The sequence below is a fragment of the Sinohyriopsis cumingii genome, chromosome 10, assembly GCF_028554795.1.
Source record: "Sinohyriopsis cumingii isolate HCF-2022 chromosome 10, ASM2855479v2, whole genome shotgun sequence".
NCBI classification, from domain to species: Eukaryota; Metazoa; Mollusca; class Bivalvia; order Unionida; family Unionidae; genus Sinohyriopsis; species Sinohyriopsis cumingii.
The window spans coordinates 22,557,178-22,573,760 of NC_142970.1; the positions used below are offsets into that span (position 1 = coordinate 22,557,178).

At 35.5% G+C, this 16,583-nt stretch overlaps 1 protein-coding gene across 1 annotated transcript in view; it reads left to right on the plus strand.

The window, feature by feature from the left end:
- Positions 1 to 16,583, plus strand: part of LOC149789710 (uncharacterized) — a 61,339-nt gene that overhangs the window by 41,590 nt on the left and 3,166 nt on the right. The window lies entirely within an intron of this gene.

Genomic DNA, 16,583 nt, shown 5'->3' on the forward strand with positions numbered 1-16,583 from the left:
GTGTTATTTGTGTTAACAATACTGAACAATCTCTCACAGTCAGCATTACCATGGTAAAGAACCAATATTCCTTTCCTAACCTGACAAAGAAGAGGAAATTTGTATCTCACAGTTAATGGGTCTTTCAGCTGGGAAATAAGATCAACAAAAAATCAGCTCTGTCCACATGAAGTACATTGTCAGGTAGAGTGTCATCTTGATAATTCAGTAGGTCTCCTTTTAATAAATTTCCTGCAGCATGGTGCATGATGTGACAGAGACAACGTAACATGTACAATGATGGAGATATTTTTTAAAAATATAGAATGCAACTCCTTTATCAATTCCAGTCATCACTGATGCATTACCAGCTGAAAAGAAGAGCACTCTAACTTCGCCCTTTTCGTTGTCAAAGTCTCTTACACTGACTGTGTACAACATTTTGACATAATCACTACCCCTGTCTGTTGCAATACTAAACGACCCAATTTTCATGGCTTCTGCAGTTTTAAGTGCAGCATCTTCTGCTAAACCCGTAACAATATCAGATGTTTTTGTTCTTGCACATGCATATTTTCTGCCATTTTGGAATCAGCAAACAAAGGACCATTGTTGTCTTCTACCACTAGGGGTAGTACGTGTTCAGTTAAGAACTCGGTAGATAATGCATCTGCATTTATAAAATTCATATCCACAATTTAGGTCTGCTGTAAAAATGAAGTTACCTTAGCAATGGAGTTAGTAAACAGGCAATTTCAAAGTTTCTTTGTTTTACCACCATGACCAGTATTAAAATGATTTCCACGCAGCCTGCAACGGGCATGAAGCTGCCCTAGAATGGAAGGCTGTGTTGTGTAGTTCATATATTCATCCCGGCATCGTTTTGTTGTCTTTTTCTAATCCATTTGAGAAATTATTTGAAAAATATTTTTGCTCTAACACACGCATCAACTAGAATAAATCCACCTTGAATTTTAAAGCAAAAATCCGATTTCAAATTGGCATCCAAAATAGATATGGCGATCTTGGCAGCCACTATCAAAATCTTTTTGGCACTCCTGAACAGAAAGTCATACTAGTTAGTCAGTTTCCTCTGATCTTACCGACCACATCTTAAATATTCTGAAATTTGTTTTCGGGTACGGGGTCAGTGTGCACTGTCCATCAAAAGGTTGGAATTCACATAAACCGCATTGGGGTAGCTGCTTACTAATAAGCCTGGCAAAATTAAATGCCATTACATTTATCTGTACTTAAAGAATTAACTGGAAGTTAATTCATCTTCTCAAAAATTGCAAATAAAACATTTATTATATCTTTATTTTCTGATGCAAGATATGCAACTAGTGTTCTCAAAATTTGATCTAGTACTCTCCATTTTTAACTGCTGGTCCAAAAAGCCTTGTACCCATACATACATGACATCAGTGGTCCCATTTTCATGTGATACCAATGGAAGTCCACTTCCCAATGGTGTTGTTGAAAATATAGGGAAAAAAACTAAAAGTAGTTCGTGAAAAACGATAATTTTCAATATTATTCCAAGAACAACGACAAACCTGCTTCTCTTGCGGCAAGCTAAACAAGTCAGGGTCATCACACAGAGAGAACATTTCAACATTTAGTCACATAATATTACAAAGATATCCAGCGTGGCCATTTTTGTATAATCTTGACAGTCATCTATTTATTCTAAATGAAAATTCATATATGCATGGAGGTTAATACTAGAAGACTTAATTTGATCTCCAGCTGGTCCTAAATAAATGGTGCTGATCTGATCTCAATTATGCTGGACCTCTATAAAATATTGTCATCATATCTCTAATAAAAGTATATCAACATGAGGAGGATTTCAGCAAAATACTTATTTTCATCTATTGTCGGTTGAATGCAAATTTTGCTCATCTGTCATCCAGTATGGCCCCATTGGATAAATAAATGAAGTATATTCATGTTAAGCATTTAAGTGTGCTGTTGAGGTGATATTTTTGGTTAGAATTACCAGTAATACTGTAGTTACTTAAAACTATATATACATATATATAAACTATTTTAAATTGCAAAAAAGATATCAAACATGAAGACCATAATGGTTACATATGACTCTTAAATTTCAAGACTAGTGCAGGCATTGAAAAGTTTTCACACACATCTAGGTTCCAGAAAAACTCTCAGCCATGAGTATTTATTCTACTTTGATTATCACTAATTTGGAAATTACAACAAAAATACTATGAATAATCACATTTTGAAAGCAATTGTCCATGCATTTGGTGGTCATACAAGTTTATATATAGAACATTTGAATCGAGTAGATGAATACATACCGTATGGGTGTATATATAACTTTTGTGATATATTAATATATGTTTTTATTGTCTTATTAAATAATCTAATACATGAATTAACGTCATGATATATGACTTGAATGTATTCATTTCGTTGCAAGTTGACCATTTTCATGCGTATTTTGTTGCAAATCCATTTGCCATCAAATTCATTGGACGTGAAATTCATAACTGATTATCGATTGTTTCTTGAAGCTGTTTAAATGATGTAATGAACTTAAATGCCAGAAGACATTGTAATACTTACTCAACCTAATTGCTATCGAAAGAAAAACATCATAAAAAGGGTTCAACAAAATTGAAGACAGATCTGTTATAGTTGGTAAATGTAGTTTGGAGAGAATGCTGCAAAATAGTTCTGTATATCCTTTTCTAAAACGTGTCGCTTGATTTTTGCCTGCCAGTATGATTCACGTGTTGATATGTACAAAATGTATTATTTTTGCTTCTTTTAAAAAAGTGTGTATTACGTTAAATATATGCTTCATAATTAGTGAATCACACAATGCAGACTGTAAATATGGTTTTACAGTGAGTACAGTGTATATGGTTTATTGTTAGTGAATCACACAATGCAGACTGTAAATTGGGTTTGCATCAGATTCAGTTTTGATCCATTTCTGCACCAAAAGTAAAATCCTCTCTAATAATATACAATTTACAGCATGCTTGCTTTTTGCTTTCTTATGCACCCTTTGGCTTTTAATCACCCATTTTTGTAACATAACTGCATGGTGAGTGTTATCTGTTCCATGTCCCATATAAGCCATTAGCTAGGAAACCTAGTACAGGACCTTGGGGTTCGGGTTAGAGGAAGACATGATTGGTTTGGTTTGTGGGTTTTAACTCTATTTTTCAGTAATGCTAGCACATACGAGCTGGCCAGTATATTTGGTGGAGGGATAACCTGGGAAGCTACAAGCAAGCTCTTTCACATATTCACATTGGGTGAGCCTCCCAAATTATGCAGATATGAGATGTGCAAGTAATCTGTAAAGGTGAGATTATTAGAACACTGGCCACCCATGGCTCCAGAAGAGAGATAAAGTGTGGAACAGTTTACATGGTTTATCTAGCGAATAAAATCTAGAAAGTGAGAACCAGTTATCTTTTTTCCCAGACACTGTGCAGCTTTTGTTTCACATGTTCCTGCAGAGTAAAATGCACATACTGATATCCAATAACTATCCATTAGCCCAGTCTCTGTGTTGCAAAAAGAGCAGCAGCAGAGTGGTGGGGGAGTCTCTAAATGGTTTACCGTCCGTTTCGCAAAATAAGCCTTCCTCGAAAATCAGAAAGAATGTGTCGTGAGCAAAAAATCGCGATCACGTCAGTACCAAGTCGACAGACAGCAGCCTCGTTGCTGCTAGTAATTAAAAATTATGATATCATAATAGGGTATATCCGGACTCTTACAGGGCTAGATTAGCTAGACAGCGACAAGAAGCAAAGAATTTGTTCCTGTCAGAGACGAGTTAAAAAAAAAAAAAAAAAACTACAGGCGATGCAGGAAGCACAAGTTGAGTACGCAGAGGGTACTGAACAGTCATTTAAAGCCGTCACTGCGGTTACTGGAAAAGACTTAACTGCTATTAGAGGACCTGAGAAAGAGAAGAATGAGGGGAGAAGGAAGAGAGTTTTCTTCAGGTATTAAAACATACTGATGAAAAAATACCTGCAGCTCTTCCTCAACTTGAAGGTAAAGGCGAAGAAATACTTGAAGGTGCTGTTAGTAAAAATCAAATAAAAGGAAGGAGAGGAATCGATTTTAGGGAGAAATTTACTAAACAATTATATATAAAATCGCGAAATATCGCCTACGTCGACAATGTGCCGGTCACTGGATTCGACTCGAAGCGTCGAGAACGAGAATTCGGAGCTCTGTCAATACGCCACGGAACCATGTGTTGATATGTGTTTCAGAAATTATTATATAGTTTCTTTTAGGTTGCAACAAAAAAAAAATATATAATTACTTTTAGATTGCAAAAACATAATACAATCAATTTCCGATTGCCAAAAATAATACAACTTGAATTTAGTTCTACTTTGAAAATTTATTTATTTTCTGGATAATATAAAATATCTATCAAATAGAAAATAGTGTGTATTATGCAATCTTCTGAAGTCAAGGGAGGTAGCTCCATCATCGACTTTTACACAATCGGGGCGGAGTTATCTCCGCTATCTGTATATAACACCACTGGGGCATAAGAAAATGTAATCCAGCTTTCAAACCGGGATGAAAATGCAGATTTGTATATTTTATCTGCGACTTTTTGTACCAAAGGCAGACAAATGTCAAAATACTTACCAGCCGCGTTCATTGACTGCAGTGTCATCTATTCGCCGGTTTCTTTATTTAAAGATTTAACGACTCTAGGATTTTTAAAAATACTTTCAAGTATTCCTACATGCAGACTTCTCGCGTTGTGTAATAGCCTGAAGTTTAGATAAATTATTATGGAGTTTATTTCCTTTAATATGATCGATTACAAGACTGTCTTTGATCACACCAAATAAACACTCGAATACGAGCCTATGATTTTGTTACATCTTATTCCCAACGCTGAACCTTAGATAACCAGCATTACTAACCCCACCAACTGGTTTTTTCAACCTACAGTGTCTGATTACACCATCACGAGATGTTTCATAATTCTTAATGATAGGATGTCTGACAAATTCATTTTGCTCCATTTGTATATAATATCATTTGTCTAAATTATAATTTGTCTGAAAGCTTACTTAGATGATCCTCTACACACTTTATAGTTATGTCGCTGTCATTCTGTTTCTTGTCATAATAAAGTTTTAACTCTCTATACCGTTTACCACCACATGCGGACATAGCTGTGTTTTACCTCTAACTCGGACACCACACTGTAAGCAGGTTTTTGGACCTAGACTACCTCTCTTTACACTTTCAGAATGTTGTCCGCAGAATTAATGTACACATGATTTGTTACAAGGAGTTGCAGATCTTACCATAAACCACTTGCACTGATTCATTATATATACTATTTGTTATTTAAATACTTGTCTTAATTATAACATGGATGAGTTTAGGGTATTATTCACAATCAAGCCTTGGAAAACTTCCAGATTCGATGTTGATAGACTAACCCCTGACTCGCGGAGGCGAGCTCTGACTGATCTGATTAATATTATCACTGATGCTAAAAAAAGAATTTCGTGATGATGGTGCATCGAACACGTGGTCGACTCTTAAAATTATACGCGACGACAAAATCATTGATGATACAATGAACGAAAACGATTATCGATTACTTTAATGATCAGAAATATATTTTCAGAATAAAGTTTATTGTGCTAGCAGATTCCGCTACGTAGATTATCCGTGACAAACGTGACCCTGTCCTTGATAATGGAAAACCTGTTGTGTTAAGTAAAGATTCCAAACCAGGAACACTGACTGGAATGGACAGACCATATTACTCGCAAGCGTATCCTGTGACCGCGGATATTTAGGGAATTTATCGGCTAAATGATAAACCCAACATCGATGATCTTGCTCCAATGAGATTTGCAAGGCTGAATTGTGTAGCCGAGCAAGTACTTGAACATTTTACAAATGCGAAACGTGGAAATGGTCTGACTGATCAGCGACGGGAAAAAAATAGCGATGTGGGCTGAATCGGTCAAGGATACCGGAGCTACAATAAATGATATCGCTGTGTTATCAAGTAAATTAAAATTTCCAATGATAATATAAACGTTAACCAGAGAGATTTTATATAAATCAAAGAAAAAGTCAAATGAATCACCAATTGAAATTATTGATCATAACTCGCATGCCTGGACTAGAAAGTAATAATATTTCCACGAGTTTTCTCGGGGAAATATATTTAATTTTATTAATGAGATAAGTAAAAACGATCCTTTATCAGTATGGTTAGTTTCAAGTTCAGATGAATATGATCAGTTTGTTCGACCCATCGGCGATTTATACTCTAAAGAATCTCTTCATGACAGGATGATAAATCTTGGGCAAAGATATTCAATATATAGTGAGCTATTATTAAAATATTGTTTTACAGTTCCGTCAGTTACTGCCCACGCCGCCAGAGAGAGAAATTCATGGAGACCAATACGTGGTGAGTTTCTTAAAGATGTGCAGTTAAGTTGTATCGAGTACGGACATGGCGGTTTGTGGAATATCAAGTGTAACCACAATTATGTTATTTCGGTGGATATGGTTGCGTGTTATCCAGGAAGTTTTCTAAGGATGGGAGAATGTAATGAGTACTTTAAAAGATTCGGACACCCCTGTCATGAGCTGACACGAGTGGCGATTAATGGTCGATTACCTGATTGTGATCTGACAGGATTTGCTCCTGTAGTGTCATTTAAATTCGCTAAAAATCTTCATCCGTGTTGCTATGTTTGGTTTGCTTGACACTTTTCAGAAAAACGTTGGACACCAATAGTGTTATTACGATACATGACTGACAGTGCAATACTGATATCGTTGACTGTCAGTGAGGCAATTATACCATATCGGAAACAAACCGAAGTTTCGTTACCAACACCTGAGCGTATCAGTCTTGGTGAATTCATTAATGAGTTTAGGGAAAAATGCTGCGATGTTTCCGAGGATGATATTACCAAAGAAGCTCCTAATATTATCAAGATTAAACTCAGCGACAGTGAAAAAACAACATAGTCTATCGGTAGAAGAATAATCGGTAAATTTACTCAAGGCGGAGCATATGATCACCGACGACATCACACACGATTAATTATAGATGATGCTGAGTTAGATTTTATAATCACTGATGCTGCTGCGAGATATATATTTGTAAGTCGAGAAAAAGCTGATCTGTCCAACGGATTTTGTTTAGGTACAGTGGTATGTTACATTGATGGAGAATCGCCGCAATATACACATCTAAGATCCTAAATGCTCGCTTGTTTCTATAAATGTATTATCGATGATAAATAGATTTCCTTACACCGCGGTCAGAGTTGCCACGGATTCATTTTACTTGAATAAAAAATATTCAAAATTACTAAATCGTTATACAAATAAAGATTCGTCATGGGGGTCATGGAGAATAAAACAAGAAATGTTACATTGTTATAATCCATCCGCGGATGTTACGAATAAATATAGTTATCGAAGCGATCAGATATCAGAATTGTCGTTGGTGCCGTCCGTGTATGATCCAGTATCTAGACAAAAGACGGTTTAACTAAACGGACCGGGACGTTCGGGTAAGACGACTAGAGTTATTGACTTATTTCGACAGAAACATGATGACATGATTGTGTTAACACCAACACACAGTCTCACCGGGGAGATGAAACAACGAGGAATTAATTCTTGTACTTATCACAGCTTTTTCAAATACAGCGGTGGCATAAGGACTCCTGACCGAATAGGAGAGAAACATATTCCAAACATTATTATTTGGGATGAGTTATACACAGTGTCGTTAGAAACATTAAAAAAGTTTCTCGACTGTTTATTATTGAAAAATACCGCTGTGAAAGCATGTGGTGATCACGGTCAACCACCACCGATCGCCAAGGAATCTCCGCATGATTGGTTGAAGAATTGTGTTGATCATTACTCGGAGATAGCTGATGATCACTGAGCTCTTGATGAAGAATTAAAGGAGTTTAACAAATTAATCAGACTACAATCGATTAAAATTCAGTGTGAAATAACGCGTAAAATAATTCCAGGAACTTCATTGAACGACTTTTGGGAAAGGTGGAGACTAAACGATTTGATAGTGGCAAGTAGAAAGATAGTCAGAGAATACTTCAACGGGAGTTATTTGAAGCGCATTAAAAAATTCTCAGCGTTACGTGTACCGTTCTGTTATAGACCAACTGATACACGACGACAGAATATCGACGTTGATATACCAGAACAAACCAAGAAACATAATCTTATATTACTATTGTTTTGGTTCCTGTCAGTGTTGTTGAGGATGCGCTACACGCTGATAAATATCAGTGGACGATAGGATACGCGATGACAATTCACTCATCTCAAGGATTAACATCACTGATACATTTGTTTGGATCGTTGATGATAATATAGAATGGTCGAACCTGGTTTATCTTGCAGTATCCCGAGTCAGAAAAAATATCTCAGCGACGAAGAATTGTCATGGACGCGTCATAAACCATTAATGAAGATATTGACAACGATATGATAAGAAACAAATTAGCCGGTTATAAATAAAGTGACAAAACAAAATAAACGCGATTTTGACCTTGATGTTGAATTGATCAACGCGCTGAAACAAAAGCAGAATAATCACTGTGCGAGCTGTAATTTTGCAATGTTGTGACGATATTCAAATAATAATCCAAGACAATTTACCGTGGATAGAAATAATAACTGTCGCGGTCACGAGAAAATGTGATGCTGACCTGTCTTGAATGTACTCGACGTATGGTTGCTTGCACACTTGATGCCTGTTAAGTGATCGAGGTGGTATTTGTGTATCTTCGGGAATTACTTGTAATTGTTCACGTGGAAATCCACATTGAGGAGCAGGTGTATCCAGTTTGTAGATTGCGGGTCTACCAGTAGATCTTGTTATGTTAGATATCTTGTGCGTCGTGATACTCCAAATAGAATCAGTTGCTCTTTTTTCACCACCTTCAAGTTCACCGGGTTCATATAAATATCTTACAGTCACATTACCCAGTACCGGTTATTTTGGAGAATCACGTCGTTGTATTGTTATACGCGCGCTTTTGATTGCATTAACGGGTTTCAACGCAGTTGTTCGTGATATTTCATCATTTAGCATACCTATCACACTTGGCAATCTTACAACCCATTCTCGAGATCTCTTGTCTTGAATGAATTCCTTCGTGTATTGATATCCAAATAACTGCTCACCCAGTGTTCGATTAAATCTTTCAATAATTGCCTGATCACAATGAATTGCAGTATGTCCTCGTCTGGTAGTGACGTTATGTTTCTTCATTAGCGATGATACTGTACCCTGAAATTCTTTGCCAGGATCAACCTGTAACCGCTTTGGCCATCGTTCAAATGCAGAAGCCACTTTAGATGATGTTTTCGTTGATAGCGGCTCTGCATCCTTATATCTACTTGCAACGTCAATTACGGTTAGCTCGTATTTATATGTTACTCGACGTCTTCGTGCTTTACTTGTATCATGAGGTAAAAATAAAATATCCGCCTGATGAACTTCATTAGGAACACTAACATCAAAATGTGCAAAGGGAATTCGTTTAGGTGGTGGTAGATAAATTTGCTATATTGCCTGTTTGGATAACCATTTTCAGCAGTAGAATGTATGTTTGACTTTTGCTGCTTCGGCGAGTCTACTAATCGCTGCGTTACCTTTACAATATCCTCTTGGAGAAAAATAAATCGATTCCATTTATAATAATAATCGGCTGATTAATTACCAGCACCTAGCGTCAATTTACCTTTCATTGCAGATCATACTAACCAATTAGCTAATGATTCCTTGAAAGATTTATTCGTAATAGAATTTAGTGCATGAATTAATTTTGCATCTGCTGTATGTCTATGCTGCAGATCTTTACTTTTATAAGCTACATCATGAGTATGACACGCTTTATTAACTTCATTAATCGGATATTCGCCGGGTCTTGGTTGATCTCGATTATCTTTTCTGATATCAAGTCTGGTTCCAGGACCACAACAATTATATCCTGGGAGGTGTTTTTCTCCTGGGTATTTAGCCCACGGACTCCCGAGTAACTTTGTCAATTTTGCGACAATATCACCTACTCGTTTTTTTTAAATATTTTTTGGCTTTGGCTGTGCGGGAATAAATTTAAATTTCTTTGTACATTTACCCGTAACCGCTGGTCTGTTATTTTTTGTTGTGATGGTTGTTAGATCACCTGTTGGAGTCCGCGCCCTACATTTAACACAAAATAAATCCATAATTATTTTATATATAATATGGATATAATTGATTTCTCAGCAACTGGAAATCAGGAGCCTGTTAAGCACCATGCAGCGCTATCAAATTACATCCGAATGATTAGTATAGGGCCATCTGGGGTGGTAAGACGCAACTGTTACTTAATTTGATAATGAGATGGTTGAAATGGGATAAGTTGTATTTGGTAGCACCATCAGTTGATGATCAAAGATGCTATGATATACTAAAGAATTTTAATGAAAGTGCAAAATCGTTAAATGAAAACGGAGACGACGTCATTGAATATATAACCGATATTGATGAAGCGCCGATTGTTGATGATTTAGATGAATCCAATAATAATTTGGTTGTTTACGATGCTGTAATGCTTGATAAACAATTCAATCCAGATAGGGTATTTTCTAGAGGCAGACATACAAACACAGACGTGATTTATGTTACTCAAAAATTTACACAAATACCACCAGTAATCAGAGAAAATTTTAATATTCTTGCTGTGTTTAACGAGTTGATGTACATACGTTACGATATATTTATCAGAACTGGTGTGACGGTGGTATGGATATAAATAAATTTAGAAATTTCTTTCACCATCGCAAGCTAATCCATATGGATTTATAACAATAAATCTACATGATCCTCGGGCACGATTCCGAGTCGGTCTTGATACAATTTTTACTTAATAGCAGCAACGAGGCTGCTGCCTTTCGACATGGTACTGACACGATCGCGATTTTTTGCACATGACACAATTTTTTTAATTTTCGAGGAAGGCTTATTTTGCGAAACGGACGGTAAACCATTTAGAGACTGCCCCCCCCCCCCGCTGCTCTTTTACCCCACGTATACATGCAGGTGACATATCCCCAATATTATAGAAACCAGGGTCCTACATACATGTAACAGACTTGGACGCAATTGGTGAAATTGTGCAATTATTTACAATTACACCGTATTTGCAACTGTAATTGAAAATCACCAATATCGTGATGTCCTTTGGTAGCATGTGTATAAATGACTGTCACCATTTTGGATGTGTGCAGTTATATGTAATTAAAGTGCAATCCAGTGAATGCATGTGTGTATAGGTATCTTAAAATTAATTGAATAACCAAACTGAGTTTAGGTTCCTCAGTTTTATTGCAAAAATAATTTAATCAGACTCACCAATAACATGTAAATATGTTATTAAACAATATGCTTAGGAATTAAAAATATTTTAAACTATCATCTTATTTAATTATAATGGCACAGTGGTGAATATCACAGTGAAACAGAAAAAAAATAAACTTTGGTTAATAAACAATATCTCAATTACACCAGTTTACAAAATACAATGGATTTAAGGTGAAATTTTCAGATCAGTAAATCTTTTAATATAGGCAGATAATCTTTCCCTTATGAAAATTAAAGCTGTATGCTTATTACTTTAAAGAAATCATTTACATGCGATGATTTGACTTATTACTTCACCCCACACTTACCTGAAATAGACAGTAATCAAATAATGTTTAATTAGTACAAGTTGGGACATTACTAGATTTGATATGTGTACCTATAGTTTTGATTTCTGACCAAAAATGGGGATGGATCTCAAAGATAAATGTTTGACCATCCTTCCAGTTCCACCAAGCTTCTGCATCCTGTAAGGCATACATAATTCTGCGGAATTCTGCGGTAAAGCACAGTGGAAAATCTTAACCACAATAAGGAATATGTTCAAGAAAAAAGAATATGCAATGTAAAACAACATAATTTTTATAGTAATCTAATACATATTTATTAAACAATAATTACTTCATAATGAACACAGTTTCTTTGTGGAAAACATAAAAACGGAGTCTTCTACAAAACTTAAATCAAAAGCTGCAATGACCTGGAAGTGAACTCTAGCGAGGTCACCACATGAGGTCTAACACTACATTAGACTAGGAAGTAAGGTCGAGGAAAGCAATTGCCAATTGCAGACTCGAAACAAAAAACAGTAAGAAAATTATATAACATATTCAGGTATTTTAACATCAGAGTGGATTGGGTTCATTGTCAATTCATTTCACTGCTCATTGTTCTTAAAACCATGCTCATCACACATCGGTCCCCCTCCCACTGTTGCAGAATGCTCAATCCTCAAAATACGGTGTAGTTGAAGACTAGATTTGCGTAATTTCTCAATAACAGGTCAATCACAAAAGCAAAAATAAATGTATTCATTAATTAAAAAATAATAAAACAATAAGATTAAATGTATATATACATGTATATATCTTAACTGCCCGGTGTTAGGATAACAATATAGGAAATAACATAGACTAGCCATAAAGCTGTTTTAGATAATAAAATTGAGCAAATGATTTCGACGGCCCCCTCCACCTGCCCTGATGTGATACTGGTGTGAGCATGCTAAATCCTCACAATATGATGTTGTTTTTGTAGGGTTTAATATCGTTTTTCAGCACAAGATAGGCTACACATGGTGGACAATTTAAATGGTGGAAACTCCGGAAAGAACCACCGACCCACAGGAAGGTTCTGACAAACTTTCTCAGGTACCCACATTGGCCGAGCCCGACACTCAAACCCACACAGACAAAGGTGAGATAGCAGTTCATCTGTAGCGATGAACTCTTTTGACGACTCCGCCACTCGGCGCCAATCATAATGTGGTATAATTGAAGGTCTAGATTTGTGTAATTGTTTATTTACAAGTCAGTATGGTGTAATTGTAACTGTAAATGAACAGTCAAAACTTTGATAAATTGAAATTGTATTTGCATTTGACATCTGCAAGCACATCTTAACTGTAATTGTAACTGTCAAAAGTAATTCCACAACAAAATGCACAATTCACATGCTTATGAAGAGGGGAAGCTTCCACATATTTCTAGACTCAGTTTCTTGGAGAATTTTTGTTCATTGCATGTCATATGTGTAATAACTGCAAATAACTTTTAAACAATTTCCGGTAGCAAATGTACAAGAAATAATTGGATGCTAAAGATGATCTTAGTTAATTTAATAGTGCAGATTATTTAATTTCCAGCAATTAAATTTTGTTACATTTAATGTTACCAAATTTATTTATTTTTGAATGTGGTAAATATCTGAATCTAATACTACTACTACTACTACTACCACTACTACTACTACTACTACTACTAATAATAATAATAATAATAATAATAAGAAGAAGAAGAAAAAGAAGAAGAAGAAGAAGAAGAAGAAGACATAACTCCATTATTTACACATGCAAGATAAGTAAATGAATATGATTGTATTTCCTGTTATTATACATTTCAATCAATGCTGAAATGATGAGGGTTTTTAAACCGAAAAGAAGGAAAAGAAGCCAGCTATTATTAATAAAATTCCATTGTTCTGAAGCGTTTTCTTTTTATAATGTACATTAAGTGTTCCTGTTCTTGTTACTGTAAGTGTTGTCGTCAAATGCTGTGAAATAGTAGCATTATTATTAATTTTATTATTATTATTATTATTATTATTAGTATTATTATTATTATTATTATTATTATTATCTTTATTATCGTCTGCTGCCAGAAGAAACAAATTATTGACAGTTCTTTTTATACTAAATCAAATCTTGAAATAGATATAATTCTTTCCTGAGAGTGAGATAGAGAGGGAGAGAGAGACGAACATAGAGAAAGAGACCCATTCCATTCTGTCAGCATTCTGTAAAGAATTAAGTTCATGAAGTTTGCTTTTTTCATTTTAAAAGAAGAAAAGAAATCAAATAATACAATCACTCAAGATAAAATGTGGTTTTCCGTGACATTGAGACGTCAGTGTTGGTTAATTCCCTTGGTTTCAGTCTTCAGAGTGGTTTATGAATCCAAATCTGGATATAACATATCTAAGTCAGAAAATGAAAGGTTAACCTCAGTTTAAAAGCAGCTCCATTCTCAAAATTGGACCGTCATAATTTAGCCCGTTAATTCCACAGGTGCTCGACGCGAGCTTGATGTTGAGAAAAAAACCAATAATCTGAAATAAAAAATCATTCCGAGTGTTAAAAATACCTTAGATTACCACATGACCAGTTCTGACATAGAAACCTCTCTATCACACTATACAAGAGAGAAGGTATGTAACTTCCAAATACTTGGTTCCATCCATGAACCTCGATTTCCTTCTGATATTTCCATCTTTCTTTAAAGGCACATGACCATAATATATGACTTGTTTTACTCCTCAGATATTTTTGTTCCTCGAGCCATCGTTGAATTTTTGTACGTTGTATTAAACTGAAGTTACGGGATATGAAACATGCGATTTTTATGAATTTTGCCTGCTATGACAACTCCAATCTCATGTGACAACTGGTAGAAAGAGCTACATATACCATGTTTGCGACTCTACAATATATCCCTTCTTTAATTACAGAACAGTGGTGGATTCAAACGTAGTTTTTTTCTTACCATTAATTCCATTCAACTTTAGGAATCCTGTTACATAGAATAATTAGAAATTGTCTTCTTCACTGCACACATCGTAAACAAGCGACTCTCATTTTCAAAACATGTACACTATGTGGCACACACGTGTCATTGAACAGGAAACATATCCTGAGATGTCATGTTTGTTTCAGAAGGCCATTAGGGAAACTGAAGCCACTGAAGTGCCTGCCTGTTATTTTATTAAAAATGGAATTCTTAAAATAAAATGGAGACCTCACGAGTTAAATGCTGGTGACGAGTGGTCCTTGAACTCTCAAACTGTAGATCCAAAAGCGTACAGACAGTAAATACTTATTCTGGCCAATGAAACAACTTTCACTGGTCATTTAGGGATCAATACGACTTATCACAAAGCCTTGAATCACTTATGTTTGCCAAAAAACAAAAGATAAGTTTGTAAATACTGTAGATCTTGTCATACTGATAAAATGGTAGAAAAGCCCGATCAGAAGATACCTAAGACTCATTTGCAACCTAATCCTTACCTAAGACCAAGTCAGGTATCCAGTACTTGTTGACCATAATGTGTGCATAAACAAGGTTCTCAGAGACAATTCCGTTGAGGAGTGTTGAATCAAAAACCATAGTAAAAACTTTCATAAAGTTTTTTATATGCTAAATTTGACCTTTCCAAATCTGTCCAATCTGGTTAATGGTCAGATTTTATGTTTGGAATTTTCCATTTAATTATGCTTGAATTTGGCATCCAACGATTCAAGTCAAAAGTGAAATTACGGTTTGTCAGAAGTACAATGGAGAGAACTTTTGAGTCTGGTAATTATTCTATGTAACAGCTCAGTCTCTCTTGTTCATTCTTCAAATTATAATAATAGTACTCCTGGGATGTAAAGAAATTAAAGGAGCACCAGTATATTGAGAGAGACAGCCAGGTTAAAACATGCAATTACTTTAGTTTTATTTGTCCCACTGTGAAAATATAAGTCCATGAATACAATCAGACTCTACATATTTTGGAGCGACAACTCTTCAGAATTCAGAAATTATGAATAATCTGGACCAGAAACTTTCACATTGCAACAACAATAAAGGAATAAACTTAAACAGTTGTTTTTTTAATATGAGCACTTATTTCCAAATGTTCCTTTTAGAACAACATTTTCCAAGATGTTGACATTGTAAATTCCACACCTGTGAAACACATACAGGATGAACCCTCTCAAACAGGAATATTTGAACAAAAGAAGTTCAGTATTTGCTGGAGAATGATTTCATAGAGCCCAGTACAAGGGTCTGAAGTTCACCATGTATAATTTTTCTGAAACCAGATAAAACTTTCCATAGATTCACTGATTAAGGGAAGGTGAACAGTGTGTCGAAAACAGATCAATTTCCAGTACCAAGAAGTGTTTCCATTACCAAGAATCGATGACCGCATTGATAAAATCAGAAATGCCTAGTTTGTTACCAAATTTGACCTTCTGAAAGGATTTTAGCAAATTCCACTGATGGAAGGAGCAAAGGAAAATTTCAGCATTCGTCTCTCTAGATGGACTTTATAAAGTGGTGTCGTTGGAGATGAAGGGTTCGCCAAGTACTTTTCAATGTTTAATGAATATGATTACCTCTGGTCTAGATGATGTTCTCATCTACAACGACACCTGGAAAGAACATTTAATGGCAATTTGGAAATTCTTTGCCGGACTCAATGATGCAAGTTTGACAATTAATTTATCCAAAAGTGAGTTCTTCCATGCTTGTGTAACATTTTTTGGACATATCGTGGGACGTGGACAAGTGAAACCTCTAGATGCTATCTCTGAATTCCCTGTGCCTGTCAGTAAAAAGCAATTGATGCGATTGTTAGGTATGGCCGGATACTA